This window comes from Protopterus annectens, chromosome 1.part0 (assembly GCF_019279795.1).
Source record: "Protopterus annectens isolate FY-2018-M chromosome 1.part0, PAN1.0, whole genome shotgun sequence".
NCBI lineage: Eukaryota > Metazoa > Chordata > Ceratodontiformes > Protopteridae > Protopterus > Protopterus annectens.
Window position 1 is genome coordinate 907,035,812 of NC_056725.1, and position 6,911 is coordinate 907,042,722.

The window sequence follows — 6,911 nt, forward strand, 5'->3', positions numbered from 1 at the left end:
ATGTTGATATTAACTGACTCGCTCCTTTCTCCTTCACTTGATATCCATTTAGAAAATTTTCAGAGCTGTAGCATGTTTTACAAAAGATTATCCATTTCAATCATCTAAATATCTTTTGCTGTTTGCTTATCTTTCTGGAGCAGTAGTAAGTGTTTATAGCTCAACAGATCACAATTATATTTCACAAAGTTGATATGTATCTTCTTCTGTAAATTGGACCTCATATGTTAGAAATCAAACTACATTCCTGAGATTGACATCAAATTGTCTTAGGTAATCACTTTCCTTGTGTGGATACTTTTTGAACTTAAGAAAGGAAACTTACTCTGCTGTTAGACTTCAAAATAAATAAATAAATAAATAAATAAATACAATAAATAAATAAATAGAACAAAACATTTAAAAGGTAGGTTATAGAATCTGGAAATGAGTATTTTTTGTTTGTTTACTTCTTTCATGCTGTGAAGCAGGAAAAGTCTCAGTTTTGTGGAACTAAAGGACCATGTGAGTGGTGCTTCTCATCTGGACAGTTTTGACTTGACTGCAGAAATATTACTTCCTTGTTTTGGCTCTATATTATATCATTGAATGCTTAAAAAAGCGAACGATGAATAATCAACCCCATGTAAGCGAAAGCTTACAATTTTGAAAGCTCAAAACGGCGATTTTGCTGTTCCAAAAACAAAATTGAAAGAATACATAAAGTGGGGGCTTTGCCCCCCACACCACCCCTACTTAAATATACCAACTCCGAGATCACACTACAGTGCCGAAAACGGCAAAGTAATGGAAGCGGCCAAGCAAATTCTTTCCCTGGGAAGAATTTGCTTAAAAGCTGCTTTGCTATTTTGCCTTTTCATTGTTGTAAGTTCAACCAAGATGCATTCGATAGAATGCATCTTCAGTCATGTAATAGGAACCCCTTGCTTCAAATATCTGCATATATCAAAAGTTATATATAAAACTGTGAAACTAAATTGCTTGAACTGTTTTGGATAGAAGTCAGTTGACCTACTGGCAATATTCTGCTGTAGATATACTGTCAAATCACTGCAGGATAAGAACAGCAGGCAAAGAATCTTAAGTTTGGGCAGTTTTCAGCAGACAGTAGTGAGAAGTGGCCAATCAAGAGAAATGAAGGAAAGCAAGATAAATATTCTCTAGTTCCATCCATGTAACTGAATAAAAAGAAAATGAATTGAAGCAAGCAAAAACAAAGAAAATGTTATAACAACAAGTATATACATTTGTTACTGCATGATAAGATAAAGTAAAAGAAGCAGTAGATGTGATGTGTTAGGCCTTAATATGCTACTTAAGAGATGAGTTACTGACTTGAATCATCACGTACAGTAAATGAAAAATTCGCAATATGGTAAGAGTTTTAAAATCTGAGACAGACAAGTGCAATTCCTATGGTAATGAGACTAAATCTCTGAAAATAAGAATTACTCTGACAAAGAGTCATTCTCTCCCGGGTGTGCCAATCTCAGTATAAGCTTATACAGATAGTGAGGGTGTGGGGTTACACACAAATTTTGTTTTATAGGGAGCTTTCTTCATGCAAAAAAAAAAAAAAAAATGAAGAAATGAAGAAAAAGGATAGTTGTCAACATTTCGTGTTCTCATTCAATTTCACCACTTTTTTTTATAATTTCAAGACTTGCAACTACAGGGTTTGGAAATGCAATAGGAAACATGAATATATTCTTGCTAATCTTGGTAAGTTGCATTCACTTGGAGTATAAATAGTAAAGGATGACAAGTTATACTTATAGTAGGTATGCCAAATGTGGGGGTATTGCCCTTGCACTGAGATACAGTAAACTGACAGTTTGTTATGGAAAAGAAACCCAGTGTATGGGAGCAAATGGATGGGTGAGAATTTTGCTTAAACATAAAATTACTTTGGATTCCACTCTTTTTTTTTGTTACATGACTCCCAAATAATTTTATTCTCAAAGGAGTATACCTGAAGCACTACAGATGCAATCGTGTCGAACCTGAAAATGGCATTTTTACCAGTGGGATCTGCCCTCTTCTTGGAAATGAACTGCATAAATAAATAGATTAAAAAGCCAGCTAAATAAAATCCTTGCAAATATTTACTGATGACGATGGATGTAACTAACTTCAAAAAGATGGAGTAGCAGGCTGGAAAGCAACAGCCATAATGTTATTTAGTGGAATTATGATATAGTGGAATGTTATCTTGTTTAAGACATATCTCTGCAAGTAGATTAAATATTAAAAGGATAACATTCTACAACAATCATGCAATATATAAATATATATATATATATATATATATATATATATATATATATATATATATATATATATACACACACACACACACACAAATTTAATCAACTATCACAAATATTATTACAGTGTGAATACATGTTTACAGAAATGTCTCCAGAGTGCCTCGTTCTTCACTGCATTGCTTATAAGACATCAGCATCATTTGCTTTATGACCCTGAAAAATTAAGCATAATTCCTTCCATGACTTTGACCTAAACATTTTATACTTAATTACAACAAGTGTGCTTTGCAATTAATTAGTTCCTTACAACTGCAACATTAATGAGTGGAGTAAAATTGCTCAGTTATCCTGCAAATAAGCCATCTGCTTTCCGTATCCCTGGGCAACACTGTTGAAAGATATAAAGTGACAGAAAACAGCTGTGATCAACATTTGAAAAATTAACTGTGCTGCTGGTAAGTTTTCACTTTATGACTTATTCACTGGAAAAAAAATGTTCTGTTTCAGTTCATCTAATTTTTGCACTTTCTGCTAAACAACATACAACAGCTTTTCTATTTTTTATAATTTTGTACAAGAGCTAACTCATCCACAGTTCTGTATCAATCTGAATAGCAATTGAAAAGTCAGGTATGGTATTACATTAAGGGGCTTAAATGGCCACAAAAACTGCAAGAGGAACACATATACCTGCTCCATTTCTCAAACTGCAGTGTCAGTAAATTTAAACATATAGTGGGATTATACTATTTCTATCTAGAGAAGTTTCATAAGACTAGTTCATCCCAAACTACAACTAAGTGAAGATAAATACAGAGCTGCAACCATAAATAGCTGGAGTGGCTCCAGACACCAGTATCTACCCGAAACACAAATGGTCATGTGATGGTTAAGCATTAACTCTGCTCTCTCTGTCTTTATATATATATATATATATATATATATATATATATATATATATATATATATATATGTGTGTGTAGAGAGAGAGAGAGAGAGAGATTTGTGTGTGCGTGTGTATATAGCTATATATACATATATATATATATATATATATATATATATATATATATATATATATATATCTTTATTTACTTTATAAATTTATCATGATACATATATATGTATATATATATATATATATATATATATATATATATATATATATATATATATATATATATATATATATATATATATATATATATATATTTAAACATTTTAATAAGCTGATCGGAAACTTTCCAGAAATTAACATAAGAAATAAAGTATCCTATTTGTCTACACTGCAAACCACAAAACCACTACTTAGGTTCATAGGTTCATAGGTTCATACTAGGCTATCTGCCCTGGGGCATGTATAAGCCTAGCCCGATTGTGTTTGGCTTACGCCACCCCTTGATTTGAGTATACTGTGCCCTTTTTAAAGTTTAGTTTACTGTACCTCTGTCTAATAGTGACACGGAAGTAATCCCCGGGACAAACTTACGATCCCCCATCCACTCATCAAGATTCTTCTTGAAGAGAGTCAATGAGGTGATCTGCCTAACATGAATTGGAATTCTATTCCAGAGTGAAGGGAGCCTCTGGGTTATGAATCTGTCCCTCCAGCATGTTCTATTTATTTCTGTGCTGAGGTTCAAGTGCCTCGAGTGCGTGGCTCTAAGGGATTTAGATTTATTGAGGTGGAGCATGTCCATTAATTCTGGGTTGGACATGGCTTTATATGTCAGGCATAGATCGCCTCAAAGTAGGCGGTATGCAACTGAGTAGAGCTGGAGTTTTTTTAACCGAGCAGCATATGGCATCTGTTTGAGTCCCTTGATCCTCCTGGTGAGGTACTTTTGGGGTCTTTCTAATTGCTGAAGGTGTCGGGTAAGGTACATCCTGAAGGGGGCATTGTATTCTATGATGGGCCTGATGAGGGATGAATAAAGGGGCACGATTACCTCTCTTGATCTAGATGTGAATCCTCTCATGATGAGGTGGGCTATGTAGAAGGTCTTTCTAACCACTTTGGCAATGAGGTTATCAAAGGAGAGATTGCTATCAACTTGGGTCCCCAGATCCCTAATTACTTTCTCTGTACTTAATGGGTTACCACCTATGTGGTAATTTGTGGGCACATTGTTTTTGCCAAAGGGTATGACTATACACTTTTTAGCACTTAGCTTTAGACCATGGCTCTGGCACCAGTTATCTGTCTCTGCGAGACCTTTCTGAAGAATGTTTGTGTCAGCTGGGGAATCGATTATGGCGCCCAGTTTGCAGTCAACTGCGAACTTGGTGAGCCATAGTCCTCCCACATTGGTCTGTACCTCAGAAAAGTAAATACCGAACAAGACAGGTCCCAGGACAGAACCTTGTGGGATGCCACTTGTGACCGGTTTCGAGTCTGACATGGCTACAGCAACTCTGACTCTGTGGGTTCTGTCTTTGAGCCAGTTTGCGACCCATCTTGTGACATGGGGGTTTATATTTAGGCTGGATAGCTTATCTATGATGCCCGAGTGGGGTATTGTGTCAAATGCCTTTGCGAGGTCCAGATAGGCTGTGTGGACTACCTTCCCTTCATCTATGGCCTTGGTGACTGTTTTGAAGAAGTCGACCAGGTTCAAAAGGCAGGATCTGCCCTTGACGAAGCCAAATTGGGTAGGATCTAGTGTCTGTCTAATGTCTTTGTTTGTGAGTTCCATGATGATCCTCTCCATAGCCTTGCAGACTAGGCTAGTCAGGCTTATGGGGCGATAGTTTCCAGGGTCCGTAGAGGCGCCACCTTTGTGGAGTGGAACCACTGTTGCTGTACGCCATTCTTTGGGCACATATCCTGTAGTGAGGCTGAGATTGTACATCAGTTTTACTTGAGGGATTAGTTCTTCTTGGTGTTCATGTAGGACGCAACCCGGGACACCATCTGGTCCCATGGAAGCAGTGTTTTTTGCTTTGGAGAGGGCGGCCTTCACCTGAGCATCAGAGATGTTTGGGAGGCTGCACTCTGCCGGGATAGATACGTGCTCTTTTGGGGAGGAGGGGGTGGAGAAGTTTGCACTAAACCTGTCTGCCAGGATATTGGCAATGTCTGTGGGTTCAGTGTATTTTTTGTCATTTAGAATCAACTCAGAACAAGTCTGGGAGTTGCATCCCAGGTTCCTAACATAACTGAAAAAAGCCTTATGATTGTCTTTAGTGTCCTGTGCAAATTTTCTCTCGAAGCTGGCCTTGGAGGATTTTATGAGGGATCGTAATTTTTTGCTAGTACTGATCAGAGATGCCTTCCCTTTTAGGGATTTTGCTCTATCATGTAGTAGCTTCCTCCTTCTGTTGTACAGTTTATTTATGGCTGGGGTCCACCAGAATGGACGCCTGCCTTTGGATGATTGGGTCTTGATTTTGTTTGGGATAGCATGATCCATGCATTCCTGGAGATGTCTGTAGAATGCGTGTATACTTGGTGAAATAACACCCTAAATGCATTAAAACAAAACAAACAGGTGTTTACATCATGGGGATTTACTTCCCAATAGCCCCAGCATGGGAAGTTTTACCCCAAACCTTCCTTACATATACCCATTAATGCTGTATTTACAGGGTTACAGAGAACAGTGAACAACCCTCAATGAGTGTATCACAGCCAGCATTACATTAAAAACTGCACAGATTCTGACTATGATGATAAGTTCAGCAGACCAGAAGGAACTGCCTATTACCTCTCATTACCATGTTTACATTCCAATAGTCCTATTACAAGTACATAGCACTAATGAAATTGCATGGTTGGAACAACACTTATTTCTTTACTTGTGTATATTAACACATTGAACATTAGCTACACTAAGTACTGTATGTGTGAACACTAGGGATATCCCAAAAGCTATAGATAAAAATCCTTCAAATACACCTCTCAGTGCAGATATCCTACTACTCTGGCTCATCATTTTCTGTAAAAAGCACATTATACCACCACTCCCCCAGCTACACAGGTTATGCATCACAGTCAGCACTATGCCTGCCATATGAAAGAGCACCATTGTTAAATCATTGTCAAAAATCACAAACTCAAAAGACACAAAACCAGAACTCCAAACTTCTAGCCTTGGGAACATCTAGAATCGATAATCTTTTCTCAGCTCACAAACTAGAACAAAAATACAGTATGATCTCCTCAAACAATATGGCTTTGAGTCCAGTAGAAGTACCATGACTGCTATTTATCAATTAAGTAAGGTTACTCTTTGGAGTATAGACAAATTCTACATTACGTGTCCAGCCTGTATTGATCACTCCAAAGCTTTAGCTCCTTTGTTAGATCAGGAATAAGCGAAGACTGCCTATACTGATTCTATAATTTCCTTACAGATAGACATTTCAATGTACTCATCTTCTCTATGTGGTCCTCTTGCAAAGGAAATACCCCAAGGATTAGCTCTCTTGCTCCTGCTGTTCAGACTATTCATGATCTCCATCCCAGCTAATCTAGCTTGACTCCACCAAACTTGTATAGTCAGATGATATGGTTGTTTACAGATCCCACCCTTCCCACTCCACTGTAAAAAAAAAAAAAAAACATCATGGAAAAGACAATGCAGCTCTTACACAATAACCTCATACACCTGAACACCAAAAAAAAACTAAAAGCATGTA